This window comes from Teleopsis dalmanni, chromosome 1 (assembly GCF_002237135.1).
Source record: "Teleopsis dalmanni isolate 2A chromosome 1, ASM223713v2, whole genome shotgun sequence".
NCBI lineage: Eukaryota > Metazoa > Arthropoda > Insecta > Diptera > Diopsidae > Teleopsis > Teleopsis dalmanni.
In genome coordinates this window covers 171,257,104-171,274,113 of record NC_051846.1, presented here as the reverse complement: position 1 = coordinate 171,274,113, position 17,010 = coordinate 171,257,104, and positions in this window count along the sequence as shown.

The following is a 17,010-nucleotide window of genomic DNA, read 5'->3' as shown; positions in this document are numbered from 1 at the left end:
TTTTTATAAAAACCATTGTTATGAAAAATGAAATCAATTTTTATTTTAAAAAAAAAATCCTGCTATTATTACTCATCTAATAGTTCAAATGACAAGAAATCTATCTGCGGGCATTATATTTCTACTACAGAGGGTGCCCTTTTGCGTTTTATTTATAATAATTATTTTAATTTTCTTACATATCTACAACCTATTTTTTGCAAGAAAAGTTGATTGTTTCGAATATGCATTAAAGAGTATATTAAATCAGTATTTATCGGTTTGTGACAAAAATAAATTACTGATAAGCGTCTCAAAACCTTAATGTGATTGCAAATAGTTTTTATACATTGTTTAAGCATTAATATACTATAAGTAAAATTACTAATTCAATTGCTTATCTCGGTAAAATAAATATGTAAAAATTTTTATACCTATTATATTCAGTTGTTACCTATACGTTTACTAGTCACTGTATTGGCACTTCATATGTTAGGAGATTAAATTTCTCTTCCCACAGTATAAATACTCTGTATTAATTCTCAGATAAAATATCAACAATATGTTTGTCTTCAGTGTTTCTTTGATTATACAAAAAAGTCTATTATGTATTAAAAAAACTTAACGACTACCACCACAGTATTTATATTATTTATTACATATAATATTAAAACTATTCTTTATAGTATAAATAATATCTTTAAAATATAAAAATAGTTGTTATATAAAATAAATAAATATAGATAAAGATAATAGGTAGTATTAAAAGAATATATATTATATATAATAAATAATAGACATACCGAGGTGCCAGTCATTAACTTTTCTCAAACTTATCAAACTCTTTCGTAGTAATATTACAATAGATCCACTTTTTAAAGCCTAAGAGCGTAACGTCTATTATGATACAAGCTACCACTAGTACTAACCTATTTATCATTGTTAGAATTTTATGATCTATACTGCAATAGTTCCGCATTTATTCATATTAAATATTCAAAGAGCACTTGTTTTTGTTCTAACATATCCTACAGGTATATTCAATGTTATATTATGAGTACAAATATTCTCTCTCCAAAACCGATCTAGTTTTCGTATTTATTTTCTCATTTGATAGATATAGTATACGTTACTGAGAATTATATTTTAGTGTGCGGTATACTCTTAGACTTAAGAACTTAAAATTTATTGATTACTTACTCTATAATATCGTTTTAAATATGTCATTATGGATTGTATGTAATAGTTGTTTATTTATTTTATCTATTAAGTAAATATTATTTTGCAAAATTGCCTTTAATCAATGCAAACTTTATCGTTTATTACATTTAAGCACATTAATATGTAACTTTATATGGTATGTAAGTTTACTTTATGAACTATGCGATCTTATAAAAATATAGCATTAAAGTTTACAATTTAAATTCTGTATAAAAAACAAGTGTTTTGTATCTAATCATAATCTAATCATAATGCAGTTCCTAAAAAATCCACATTACTTTGCTTTCATTTTAGTTTTAGAATATTATTGATGTTTAATTGATTTCAAATGATAAGACTATTACTATAGTTCCTCGATACAATAAATACCCAATTTAACGAATGTTCAACTTAACGAATATTTAATTTAACGAATATTCAATTTAACCAATGTTCAATTTAACGAATGTTCAGTTTAATGAGGAGTAAAATTTCGTTATTTGCTATTTTAAATATCGCATGCATAATTCATATATCATGTCCACAGGAAACTTGTTTTTATTCTAACTTTTCCTATAGATAAAAATACTTTGAATGTTATGTTATAAATGAAGATATATTTTCTCCATATAGATAATTTTACTGTATATATCTGTTTGTTTCTGTTTGTAGAGAAGAATGTTTTAATATACCTTAGAGTCTCTTTTGAACAACTGCAGGATTACTACTGCTTACGAATGCTATAGGAAAAAAAAGAAAATGTATGGGAATCTCTTACTGAAAGAACATCTCCAATACCCATTCTGTAGAATACTTAAAGTACAAGATGGACTAACGAAAATATTATACAATTAACCAAAATCGTTATTTAAGGAGACCTCAAACTAGAAACACGGAAAAAATTAGAAAACTTTTAGATCTCAAATTAGAGGAAATGAAGAAACAAAACAATTTAAATTTTTTTAAAAATTATTATTAGAATATAATAACTGAACATTTCTTTGTTTAATATTTACATTCAATTCAGCGAATTTTTCAATTTAACAAATGTGCTACATAACTTTCATTAAAATAAACGATTACTAAATGTACCTTAGCTTGGGGGATTTTAATTCAAATTTAAAGGTTGCCAATATAATATAGAAGGGAATTATGTCTTCAACAAATGTGCTTTATAGGAAAACTTTTATTAAATCACAAATAAATATAAAAGCCACAATTTTGAGTTATTTGGAAAGTATCGATTCAATTACAAACTTAATAATCAAAAATGCTTTATTTTCAATAGAATTTAAATAATGTCTAGGAATGTAAGTTTTGTAATATATATAATAAAACATAATATTATTAAATATATTATTATAATATTATTAAATAATGTTATAATATTATTAATATTATGATTATTAAAGTTAAATAAAAATAGTGACTATATAAAACTTTTTGTTAAACTAATTACTCTAAAGAATCTTCTAAAACCTCACTCGTCACAAAATCTCTCTCAATCCTATAAACTTGGCATTTGCATTTTTCAAATGACTGTATTATGATATCAAATCTCTTCTTCTTCCTCTTATTATAAGCAATTTATTTTATAAATCTGATTATTATTACTATACTTCTTCCTCTTATTATAAAAAAATTTTTTTTTTTGGAAATGATTGTTTCTTATATCAAATTACCATTACTCTTCTTCTTCTCTAATTATAAAATATTTTTTTTGGTCATTCTTTTAGTATTATTATTCTTCCTTTAACTATAAAATATTTGATTTTTGAAATGACTGCATTCTAATATCAAATCATCTTTTTCTTACTCTTCTTCCTTATTTTACTGTAATATATTTTCATTTTTAAAATGACGGTATTCTGATATCAAATCATCTTACTACTACTCTTCTTCCTCTAATTAATAAATATTTTCATTTTTGAAATGATTGCATTATGATATCAGATCATCTGACTATTGCTCTTCTTCTTGTTACTACTTCCCACATTAATTCTATCACTACTGGATGACATATTAATACTGAAAACCTAACCATCCCACTCACTACGATTAAATACAATATATTGAATAATAAGTTTATTTAGAATGGTTTTACGAATTTTTTTTTTGGATTATGTACCTTTAAAACCAATCTTAAAACTATACTGATAACGATTATGTGTTTCTGTCTTCCTAGATGGAACATAGAGTCACAGTCACAAACTATGAAACTGTGCTAGTTTATTTCAATCCATTAAAGCAATTTGTTGGAGAAAGAAGCACAAGAGTAAAGAAAAAAAATCTAGTTTAAAATAATTTATAATATTTTAAAAAATTATTTCACAGCTCATACCCACTTTTACTAATTTTCAGACTGAGAATATGTTTAGGAAGTTGGTCACCCTAACATAAATTTTATGTAAATCTAAAAGATACCAAATTGAATGGCTTCTTAAAAAGAAAATTGTTATAAAATGTGTTTTTATAGTGTGGAGGCATTTGTGTGCTTGTAAATAAACAATCCCAAAGATATGTTTTGGATCATGCACAACAACAAACACAATACATTGAGATACAAACAAACTGACAATAGCAACAGCAACAACGGCAACAAAGCCTCGGGCAAAAAATGACAAAAGAATTAACACAAAAATAAATTCAAATTTTCCGAATATAAAAATGACAATTTCTCTGAGGCACAAAATGCAAAGACTAAACCATACCAGACCAGGCCAGACCAAAGGCACATTAACCACCGATGCAGCATTCGATTTTATGACTGCAACTTGGCGAAGCTTTCATAGTGAAATCACAATAATTTTAATTTTAATACTATGGTTTGGTATCTGTGGACTAATACTTCATAGTAACTCCCCTCATCCTTTATTTTATTTTTGATTTTATTTAGTTGTATTTTTTTTTGTTTTGTTTTAATAAAAATATATTAAACAATTGTAATTTTCTGAGGCCGCATGCGGTGGCACTGGCTGCAGTAATTGCAACTTCATGCATTATTCAAGGCAATGGAAAACTTGTGTGAGGTTGCTGCATTCTGCGGCTGCATTTGCCGCTGCAGGTTGTCGCTGTAGTTAAATGCTACCAATGCCGCTGTTGTGCTGCGGGCAATGCTGTGATTTGTATGCAATGCAGCGTACACTACTTTGCATTATTATTTGTGCTTGAACATTTTTATTATTAAAAATTTTTAAGTGTGTCGTGTAAAATAGGTGATTATGCCTTTTATGATAGCTTGTATCTATCATATTTTATTGTTAAATAATAAGCACTGTTGCAAGTAGCAATTTGAAAAAAAAAATTACATATAATACTATAGTAAATATATACTTCCCATGTGCAATTATTTGTTTTTTAGTGCATTACTTATAATAATTTTCTATTTTTAAAAATATGAAATGTGAAAAATGTCATAAAAATGGAAAATATTTTTATGTAACTTTTTAAAAATTTCACTCCTTCTCTTATCCAAATCCATCTCTTAAACTTATGCGAATATTAAATAGATTTCACTTGACTATTACAACACAAATGACATAAAATGGGAAAATTATCTAAGGCGTGACAAGACAATATGTCTACTTAGAAGCAAATATACGGAAAATTTTTATATTTTCCGCATTCTTGACAGAAAGTTCTTCTGCTCGCTTATAGTGAAAAATAAAATTAAACCAATTTGAATTGCTTAAGATTATTTGTTACATTTGCACATGTTCGCACACTCCAATGACATTGACAAATTTCTAAGAAATTGAACAGAAAAAATATGTTTTCCAGTACCACGACGAACGGCAAATAGTCAGTCGCAAGGCAATTAACAAATAAAATTCAAATCCGCTTTGAGTAGCAAATAATAAAAATAATACAAAATAAAGATACTCGACCAAGAAGTTAAACCAACAGCGCAGCCCGATCATGTTACTTTTGCGTTGACTATGACGATCAAATTGCGTTACCGAATCACTTCCTGCTCTGCAGCAGGCAAAGCTCCATACCCAAAAAAAAATCAGATACAGATACATAGCGAGACGCAAGTGCAGCGCAGTGTTTACAAAAATTTTGTGGCACATGCAGCACCGCGGAGGCACTGTCTCATGTGGCTGGCACACACTTGCCAACAGTTCATGGCTGGAAAGTGGCGAATTCTGCCGCTTGTATCTATTTTTGCACTAATCGAGCAGATTGTTTATATCGTTGCCGGCCGGGACTAACGGCAGCAGGAGCAAAAATCGGTGGCATCTTGAGAACCGTTGCTTGCAGTTTTTTTCCGCACTTTTTATTTATTAATTTTTATTTTTATTTTATTTATTTTTTGGCGCAATGCAACGCTTGACTTGCTACTTGCAAAAATATGACTGCCAACAGGCAAGCAATTCTTGGAAGAGTTCTTATTATAGCGTCTACATACTTTGGCACTTTTTTTTTTGAAAATTATTTTTATTGAAACAACTAGGAGTACAAGTATTAGCAGTGTTGTTTTAAGTTTAGTATTTAATGATTTTTTTTTCACTAAACAACATGTTGCACATTATGAAAACAACTAGTACAAATGTTAGAGCCAAACAAAAAATATTAGTTAATGTTATTAACTTAAAGTCAAGAAAAATATTAAATTTGAAATTTAAAAAGTATTGTTATTGCATTAATTGATACTCGTATATAAATTATAGTGACTAATTAACTATTGTCCTTTGCGATTGCTAAATCTATGAAAATTTTCTATTGATAAATCTCGAGCGAAATTTATAACACTCGAGCTTAATTTACAATACTCCAGATATTTTGTCAGAGCAAAAAGATTAGCCTGAATTTAACAGCTGTTTGCATGAGTCATGCAAATGTATTGTGATTTTATTCGTCATATGTATTTATAGATAATGTTGTTGTTGTTGTGATTTGAGTTAGTGTATTGCGCACTTTTACTCTTTTGTAGTTGGGGGGGCTTATCCCTAACCCATACTAAACTTTAACTATACTAGAATCATTATCATTTATTTATCTTCTAACTGATGACGGACCGTAGACCAGCATATCTTCCTGTGGGTTCTGAGGTGAACTTAAGGTTTGTTAGGGTGGGGTTAGGTAACCTGTCAACTTTTGTAAATAATTTTAGGGCTCTGTCCTTGATATATTTTTTCACTGAGTCGATTCTTAGATCTCTATGCCTGTCTGTTGTTCTAATATACTAAGGAATCTTAATGAGCCTTCTTAAAGCCAGATTTTGTGCTATGAATATGAATAATATACCGCGCTTTATACCGAGTTATAAACGCCCGATTGGGTCTAAACAGAAAAAATAAAAATAATTAAATCTCTAATAAACGATTTAGTAGTTTAAATGCATGTAGAATCGCAAATAATATTTTTTGTTCCAAAAACGTAGAATTACATCAGATTTATTATTTTTTACATGTAGACTATGGTCGAAATGGGAGAATGTAGCAATCACCTGGGCGGTGGATTGTTCCAGCGCAGTTGCAACAAAAGAGTCTTAGCCCAATTAAACCTTTGTAAAGCTGTATTTGAACTTATTTATCTGTACTAGTATCCGTAATAACAGAACACTGGTTAATAGAAACCTATGCGCAAAGGTCATACATATGTAATGATTGTAAGATTAGTTGTTATAACATCCCGCCCCGATGAAGAAGTCAAAAAACTTTGAAATATTAAGAATTTTCAATAAGGATCAGGTGTAATATATAAATAAATTTAAAAAACTTACGTATGATGTTTATTATTTAAAAGATTAAATGAAATTTTGCAATACAAACAGATTCAGATATATATATAAATGTCTATATATGTCATATATCTATCTATCTGTATATTATTATTTTATTATTATGGATTGAATTTGCATGCAATGCGACAATAAAGATCTTTTGTGCAGATCTATCTGTCTATCTATCTACCTAACCTGTTTTTATTACGAAATTTCATTTAAGCTTTTAAATTAAAATTCGCATTCAGAACGTGAAATACATTTGTATCTTTTTATCTGCTTCCATTTATAATATAAAAAGAATATTGCATGAATATAATTGCAAATATGAAAAGTTTTAATGTTTTTAATTGTTTCATTAAAATTATGAATAACACAAAAGTTCATTTAAATAATTCCTTCGACGTTAATAAGTATGTTGAAAAGGAAAATTTTAAAAGTAAAAACTTTTGAAGTGGGGATGCCGTAGGTCTCAAACTTTACAGTGCAACTGAAATTTTGAAATTAAAATTGCTTTGTTTTTCGTGGGAAAAGCCATTTGTAAAGGTTAACATGAAATACTCCCTAAAATACTTAAAGGGTTAAGTGCTTGAAACCCTTCATTCAAAACATAATGATTACAATCTATTTAATGAAGTTGTAAACTTTAATTTTTGAATATAGTACATATATACAAATATAGTTAAATATAGTACAAATACAAGTAAATATATTTTAATGTTATTTTCATTTTACTTCTGTTTCAGTAGAACTTTAGTTCTGAAGTGAGAGATACAGTAAAAGTGATGAAAAAATTATGCATTTAATTTAAATATATAAACAATTTTTTAACCAAATTATTGTGTTTAAAATGTTTGGGCATAAAAATACTATAATAATAATATCAGCAAAAATTAAAATTAAAAAAAAAAAAATTAGTGAAGCTTAAGCTAGCTTGGTTAAAATACATCAAATCATTACTTAAATTTAGGCAGGTTTAAAATTGGAAGCCTGGCACCAAAAATTGTATACACACTAATATAATACCTATAATAATACCTATAAATATTTATAAATGTTTGGGAATACCCAAAACAAATATATGGTCTGTCAAAATACTAAATTAATTTACTAATATTATATTTCCTTCTATTAAGAATGAAGTTTAATTGTCATTTAAAAATAACAACTTTCTATAGACACCGAACCACTTTAATATTAATAGTAATGGCACGACAGTTAAGTTGCCAGTTAAACGAACAGTACCTCTGCTTGCAGGCCCAAAGCACTTCTGTCGCATTGAAATAGATAACATTAACTTGTTTATTCGGAAAGAACACAACTTACTGGATTTAAAGCAACCTATGATGTAATTCAATATAAGGATTATTTGAGCTTAAGCCAACACAATTTACTATAAATTCTAATAGGACGTTATACGCATAGGTATTAATTTAAGTTACTAAGAATTGTTTTTAAAAGTATTTGTAGATTTTGCGAAGTGGAAATTTGTATTATTTTCCTTTTTCTTTGGGAAGATACACCATGCTATATAATACCTTTAGTCTATCCTACGTATATAGTAGCTTCCTTTTCTATCTGGTTCTTGCTCTTGTTTATTTTAATTCCTTAGAGGTCAGAGAACTGCTTTTGATATTCGACGGGCTGTATAGGTACATATTCTTCCGTGCTGGATCTGTGGACATTCTACTAGTTTCTCATTCATCCGACTGACTGAACAATGTATATAATGTTATTATCCATCTGTGTTTTGATAACATTATCATCTGTCATCATTATCATTATCATCATAACATTGATTATCTGTTTTCCATATAATAAGAGTAATTTTGTGTATTTAAAACCAGATTAATTCATTGAATTTTACTGGATACAGTTCTGGTCATAGATATCTATTTATTTATTAAGGTCTTATATCCTAAACTTATGTAGACCTATATTCAATTTCCTTAAAATAATTTATTTAGTTTAAAAGAGTCCAAAAAAAAACTCCTTAATGATTTTTTAAAGTAAAAGGAAAATTATTTTCGTATTGAATTGTTTTTTCTTCCTGTTTTCTTCTTTTCTTCCTTTATTTTTTTTTCTTTTTTTATATTTTTTCTTAACGGAAACGGAAATTAATAAAAAAAACAAAAACAAAAATTTTTTATATTAAAAATTAAAGTTCAGCATTAATCTGACCCCCCTACGTCTAATAAAAAAAATTGTATCTCTTGTTGCAGAGTTGGAGGGAATCATTTTATAGTTGCGGCCGGTATAGAATTTCATATTTTTATACTTCATAACACTCCTCGCCTCTGGGTGTTTTCGAATAAATAAACAAAAAGAAATATTTTGACTAGAAACTTTATGTTCCCCGCCCGGCAAAAAGTTGCTCTGAATATGGAAGATGATAGAAGCAAAATATAAATTTATGAACGAAATTCAAACAAAACAACAACATAGCAAACTTATTAAAACCAAAGTATAATTAAATAATTTTACTTCCTCTTCCCTCAGTCACTGGTACAAATTCGGTATACTGGAAGCTGGAGCTTTGCTTCAGCTGTTTCGGATGTTTTGGGCTACTTTAGTACCTTTGAGCTCATAACTCAAAGCGTTGATCTTTTAAACTTAATATTTTCTTTTATAATAATTTTTTTTTTATTTTTCATATTATTTTCTTTATTTTTAATGCAAAACTTTATGATTCACATTGGTTTTTTAGACTTTTGGCTTCATTTGGTTTATGACTGTTATTGCTCCCTCAGGATAGATTTGGATAAGAACATCGTCTATGAGTGCAATTGTTAATTGCGTTTGTAGTTTTTAAATTTACATATAAAAAAATAACAAAAAATTATTTGAACTTAAAGAAACTTTATTATATCTGTAAGCGCAATGGCAATGATTTTATTTGTTACCGACAAATGAAACAATTCACTTAACAATAACCAAATTGTTTCTATTCGATATCGAAAGTTTATTTTAATTTTTTTAATTGCCATCAGCAACTTTTGTTTACATTTCGTGTGCTCCCAGAAGCAACGTTTCAGCTGTTTTTGCTTTGACTTTGTAGTTTTTTTGTTGAATCTCTAGATTTGCTCAAATGGTAGCAGGTCGGTAAGTATCCAAATATTGTATGCTTCCAGTAGTTTTATGTCTTCTGCAGATCGCAGCCATTTGTTTATCATCCCATGTTCCCACTGCGACCCATGTTGTTTTAATAAGTAATAGCAAAATGTGATTAATATTGTTTATAATTTGTCAATAACAATTTTTTTACTCTTATATTTTTCTTTAATATATATACCACTACACACATTTTGGACAAACAAAATTTACAACAAATAATAAATACTTATTTTCTTCTAAGATAAACCTATTAATTATATTTTTTTCTTATTTTTGATAATATCTAAAAAATATTGTTGATATGAATTTGTTATGATTATATTTTAACAAGTGTAAGTGTTCATGTAGCTTTTACGTAATTTTTAAAAATAAATAATAATTAATAATTATTAATAATCAATTGTTAACACGACTATTATACAACGATGCTACCATTAAAATTGCAACGAAAGCTATTGAACGAGTAACTAAGAAATGTCAAATAGAGATGGCTAAAAACTCTTTCCACAAATTTAAGAAAGTGATATGCAATAGCAATGTCTGGTCCATTCTACTCTATAGCTTGGAATATTGGACTTTAAAAATCCTAACAATGAACAAAATCGAAGCGTTTGAAATGTGGTGCTTCAGACGTATTCTAGAGATTCCTTGGACGGACAAAGTTTCAAATGAAGAAGTTCTAACAAGATTAAGAATAGATAGAGAACTCCGAAAAACTATCCGAGGTCCAAAATATGAATTCCTGCAACTGATTGTGGAAGGCAGAATCGAAGGCAAACGCGGCGTAGGAAAAAACAAATGTCTTGGTTCAGGAACATCCGACACTGGACTGTGTTAAGAACGATTGGAGACTTGGTACATACTATTAAGAAATGTCTATTGGTAGACAATAAACATTTGTGTACTGAGTCGATTGGTAAGCAAATTTGGTATTATAAAACATGATAGTCCAACAAGTGAATTTTTTTATCTGATCGGGAAACTTCTACTCCTCAAACGCAATAGACAAATTTATCTACTGTTGATAGAAATAGATTTGGCAGATTTTTAAAATATCCGAATAATAAGAACAACACTAGTATCACTAGTAGTGTAGTGTAGCCCAATTTAAGTTAATATCTGTTGACAATTTTAAGAACTTAAAAGACATTATTTATTAATTTTCATAGAATTCAAATGCATTAGTTAATGTGCGAACATACAATATTTCATGCCCATTTGTCTCTGCAGTACACGACTATAGTAAACAGCATAGATGCAATATTCGTCTTGCATTTTTGCATACAATTATAATATAGCCTTCCTTCTCCTCTCTATCTCTTTACCCCTCATCACATTGCATTCATTTCGCATAATACATTTTATTGCAGTTGCATAAACAACGGTGCCAAGAAATTATGTGGAATTTGCAATTGTTTTGCCGGGCGAAATGCAATAAATTTTATGCCGTATGTTCCTTATTTACTGGAATTTTAAATGTTCGCCATAAATATTCAAACTTTGTTCAAAACGAATATATTCTCTTAAATTCATTAAAAAATATGTATGTTTAAAATAAATTAAAAATTACTTGTGATTGATGAAGAGTATGAAAAGTTGAACGAAATGCTCACTTGATTTATCAATGTTTGATCATTCCAAGTCCCTATCCTCTCTATACAATTATATTGTTTAATATAAAATTTAAAGTCAATAAAATTTTTTTTATTAAGCCATAAAATTTATAAAATAATAATTATTTTAAGATATGATAAAACATTTTAATTATAAAATTTATGCATATGGAATAATGCATAAAAAGTTATTACTTTTTATTTTTTTTAAAATTGTATTTATTATGTTATATTGCGAATCATTAAAAAAATATTTTAATATAATAGATTATTAAATTTGGTTTTAACGTCAATATGACAAGAGTGACTATTTGTACTTTAATAAAAACTGTGGTATTTAATAGAGATGTTTCAACAACAGAAAAAAATTTTGTTGTTGTAGTTCACTACTTTTGAAACCTCTCTATAATAAATAATATTATATAAAACATATAAATTTATATAAAAATATATTGGTATTATATAATTTTATAAAAAAATAGAAATTAAATTAGTGCATATAAAAATATAAATATAAATATAAAATATATATTAATTTAAATATAAAATATAAATTACATAAATGTATATAAAATAGAAATTACATAAATGTATATAAAATAGAAATTACATAAATTTATATGAAATCAAAATAATATAAATTTATATAAAACTAAAATTATATTAATTTATATAAAAATATAAATTAAATAAATTTCTATAAAATTAAAATTATATAAATTTATATAAAAATGTAAATTACACACATAAAAATACAAATAACATAAATTTATATAAAAATATAAATTATATAAATTATATAAAAACATGAATTAAATAAAATATTATTAAATTTATATTTTATACTAATTATTATATTAGTTATAATTCTAAAGTAGTAACGTAGTTTTTGAAATAGCAAATAAAATTAAAATTTTTATTTAATAAATAAATATAATTATTTCAAATAATATATAAATAAATTGAAATTCAATAAAATATAAATAAATAAATTAAATAATAAATAAAATTATATAAATAATTTATTATTAAAATTAGAGAGACGTTGCGGAAAGTAGTGAACTACAACAACAAATTTTTTTATTTATTTTAACAATTGAATTTTAAGCTGACCTACAGCTGTTTCAAATACTGCTAAATACTCATGATCTTTGTTCTTGGAATCATCATAATTTATTATCAATATTTAATTATTTGTAAAAAAAATTTTTTTGAGACTGCAAGTACCAAGGGTTGAACTCGTACCCTGCCACACTTGAAGCTCAGAGTCAGTAATATAATTACTATCGTCATAACTCGCATTAAAATCGAATTTAATATAATTTTTTTTATAAATAATTACAATAACAACTTTCTATATATATATCTACATATCTATCTATATATATAAAAGAAAGATGTGTTTTTGTTACACCACTTATAACTCAAGAACGGCTGAACCGATTTAGCTGAAAATTGGCAGGGAGGTAGTTTAAGGCCAGGAGAAGGACATAGGCTGAACCGATTTAGCTGAAAATTGACAGGGAGGTAGTTTAAGGCCAGGAGAAGGACATAGGATACCTGTTTATCCCGTTCACGACAAAGTAGGTTTTGAAATTATCAAATTTTTGATATAAGAAAATATTTTATTAAAATTTAACAGATAGAAATATAACTTAGTTAATGTGTTTTTAAAAGTTGTATTAGATCAATATAAGTTTGTGTTGCAATAAATATCGTTTTTAATCAATAAAACTACCTGGTTGTTGCAAACTCAACAAAATAAATAATTAACAATTATAATGTATGGTATGGTTGAAAATTTGAGTTTTTAGTTTTTTAATAATGCCGCGACCAAGACGATCGAATCTTTCCCGACAAAGCCGTAATGCAAGAAGAATACGAAATACTGCAAATTTAAGGACTGAAGGTCGAGCGAACAACAGAGGTCAACAAATAGATAATTTGCGATGTGTACTAAAATACACAAATAAATTATGAATGATTAATGTAGGTATTTTTTTTTTTTTTTGTATTTTTTCCAATTAAAAAAAAACTGCTTATTTATTGCCTTTAAGGCGGAACAGAGTTCGCCGGGTCATCTACTAGTATGCTAATAAAAATAAACATTTATTTTAAACTTCGAGATATAGGTGCACTTTCACTTGCGTCGTATATCTCAATAAGGATGGTTCAAAACGGCTGATCCAAACGTCTCGAATCACCACTCGAAGTTAAACTATATTTATATAAAACAGCCAGAATATAAAATATTTGTTTTATATATTAAACCATTTAAAAGAACTTGCTTTTAAATTTATTTATTTCAATAAAACATCATTTAAATTTCTATTTGCTCCTTTTCGCTTTGCTGTCAATTGATTTAATGTTCGCACTTAAAACTGAATTGGCAGTGGAGGAATGGAACCATGTATCCATATAATCATGGAATGCAATGGAGTGTACTACAATTAAAGTAACAAATACTTAATTATGAGCCACTCCATTATAATTCATTGAACTTGAGAACTATAATTTCAACCAAGAGCGGCTGCATTGGATTATTATCATGGCTTTTTACTTATATGAGCTATAATTATCACTTTTATTCGATTATTTATTACTTTAAGAAATTCTTTTAACATATTTTAAAAGATGGAATAAAAATTTTAATATATATAAAATGTTTGTCTTGACATTACTAACTACAATATGTTGAATATGATTGATTGTCGATTTTTATTGTGAAACAAAATGAAGCATTTTTATGGATCATTTCTCATATTAAAGTGAAATTGTTAAATAGTTGAGGAAATAGTAGTAGCAACCTGATTACAGGAAATGAGACTTGGATCACAATGTTATTGATTTATGATACACTAAAAACAGAATTGTTTTCTCTATGCCGAACTAGTTGGGGAATGTATTTCTGCAATGAAGAGATAATAATTTTTCAAACGTAACCTCTATACTTCGGATAGACAGTTCAGAAAAGAAATACTAAGGGAATATTAGTGTGACTTGCGAGATTTATAGTGACTTGCTAGTCACAGAATAGGCACATTCGATTACTAATAAGGTGAGAGTAAGGTCTCAAAATCTTACTTTCTTTTTTTCTTAAGATACGGTCACGTCTACATGCCGGAGCCATTCGAGTTTCACAATCAAGTGCGATTTGCCATACTTTAAAAAGGATTTTATAAGCAGATCCTTGCAGGTTGTAACAACAAGAACAGATATTATGAAAGATTGGTTTATATAGAGTGGTTGTCCCCTGCTTCCGAATAACACGACAAGCACAGAGGGAATGAAACATAGCTCTCTTTTTTCGTCTGATTGGTTGAAAGTTATGTTAATTGACATTAAGTATTCTTTCAGAGATGACAATTAATGTGTAAATTACCATTTCTGATAAATAACAATAGAGATTATGAAAGAATAGTTTATATAGGGTTGTAATTCTCTGCTTTTAAAGAGCAAGACATGATCAGAAGACATGAAATATAATTTATTTTTTGTCTGGGTGGCTTGTCATAAAAATTTAAATTAATTAATATTGAATTTATTGAATTCAATTGAATTTCAAGGATGATAATTAATATGTAATCACAGTTTTTTTATTACTTACCATCCCTGAAAGAAAATTATTTTTAAAATAAATAAAATTTCACTTAATTTTTTTAATATTTACCAAAAATTTAAACAAATTTTATGCTAGAGTTTATTTTAAACAACTTTAACTCATGCAAACATATTTTTAAAGCTATTAACTTACTCAGCTCTTAACATATTTTTTAATTCATTCATATTTTCTTTCATTTTAGGTAAGTAAGCAGTGCACAATTTTGCCCATTGAATTGCGTTATCCAATTAAAATCGTAAGTTTTTTTTTCTGTTTTCAAAAACAAAAAAAATGTTTATAATACACGAAAATTGTTCATTGAAATATTTGAAAAACACAAAGCCCATAAAGCAAAGTGGGTCAGTGGTGCTCATAAATCGCGTGGTGCTCCAAAAGCAAATACGGCATGAAATCGCAAACAAACTGCACATCAAAGTGAAAAAATGAATTTTTCGCAAAATGCAAAAGATACGAAACTGCGATACTCACAACTTAAGTGTGCTTAATAAAATTTTTACGGTTTTCTCCCACTTCACCTCCATTACACAATTTCCTTCCTTTGCAAATGGTTGAGAGAACTGCGATGACTACAGAAACTATTCTAAGCCATAACAAGTAAAAAACTGTAAAATTTAAAAGTATTAAAAAAAAAAGCTGTGATACAAGGGTCGGTAGTCGGTGCGCAAAATCACTTGAATTCATTCACTACAATTCCAATTCAATCCTGCGGTTTATGTTGCATGCCTCATACGAAAAACCGACTGGAGCTGCAGATTTTGCGTGTCATTTGCGCATTTCAACAAACTTTACCAACCATAAAAACGTTAATTGACAGGCGGGTGATACTTAAACTACATGAATATATATTTTTATATATGTTATGTGTGGTATATATGTATAGCTATTTAGCTACAGCTATAAAGTGTTTATATTTTTAGAGTTGAAAGTGAAATCGATTTGCGTTCTTAACACATTAACTGCATGCAACTCTTTTTAGTTTGACTTACGACTCCTCCTCTTTGGCCCTGCCAATGTTAGCAATTTGTTTCTTTTCATGACAAATTTTTACATAAAGAAGTCAGTGGAACGTCGCCTCTGAAAACTCAGAATTCCAAAACGGAGTGTAAAAAATTGCCAACAATTGCGCCTAAGTAAATTGTAGAATTGCTTCTTTTATTGCTTACAGTCACTAATATGCGACAGACCTATTTTTTCATTACATACAAATGTATATACTTATACACATGTATATTGCTATGATTTACTGTGTGATATTTTTCGGTTTTGTGTGTCTTTTTATGGCTTTGTTGTCAACAAAAAATTTTGGCTAATTTGTTACCGAAGAAGTGTTTGTCAAAATGTTTTACGATGTGTCACGAATAGTTAATTTCATCCATTCACTTCACTTTGTATGTAATTATTTTTCTTCTTCTGTAATAAATTATAATTAACATTATATTTGTGTAATATAAAAATATCTTAGCATTTCCTTAATAAAAAATATTTTAAATTAAAATTTCTAAAAATGTTGGTTGATGTTATTGACCTGAACGCTCGCAAAAAGGCAAACATAACATATTTTTACTACAAATTAGTAACTTTTATTTTATTTCATTTTTTATTAGATATAAATTAGCAATTATTTAATAAACAAATATAAAAAAATAAATATTTTTTTTTTAAACTTCTCAACTCCAAATAAATTTGTAGTCAGCTTTTAGGCGTCACATTTTGGCGCCAAATAAAAATTTAAAAAGAAATTGCCTACATTGCCT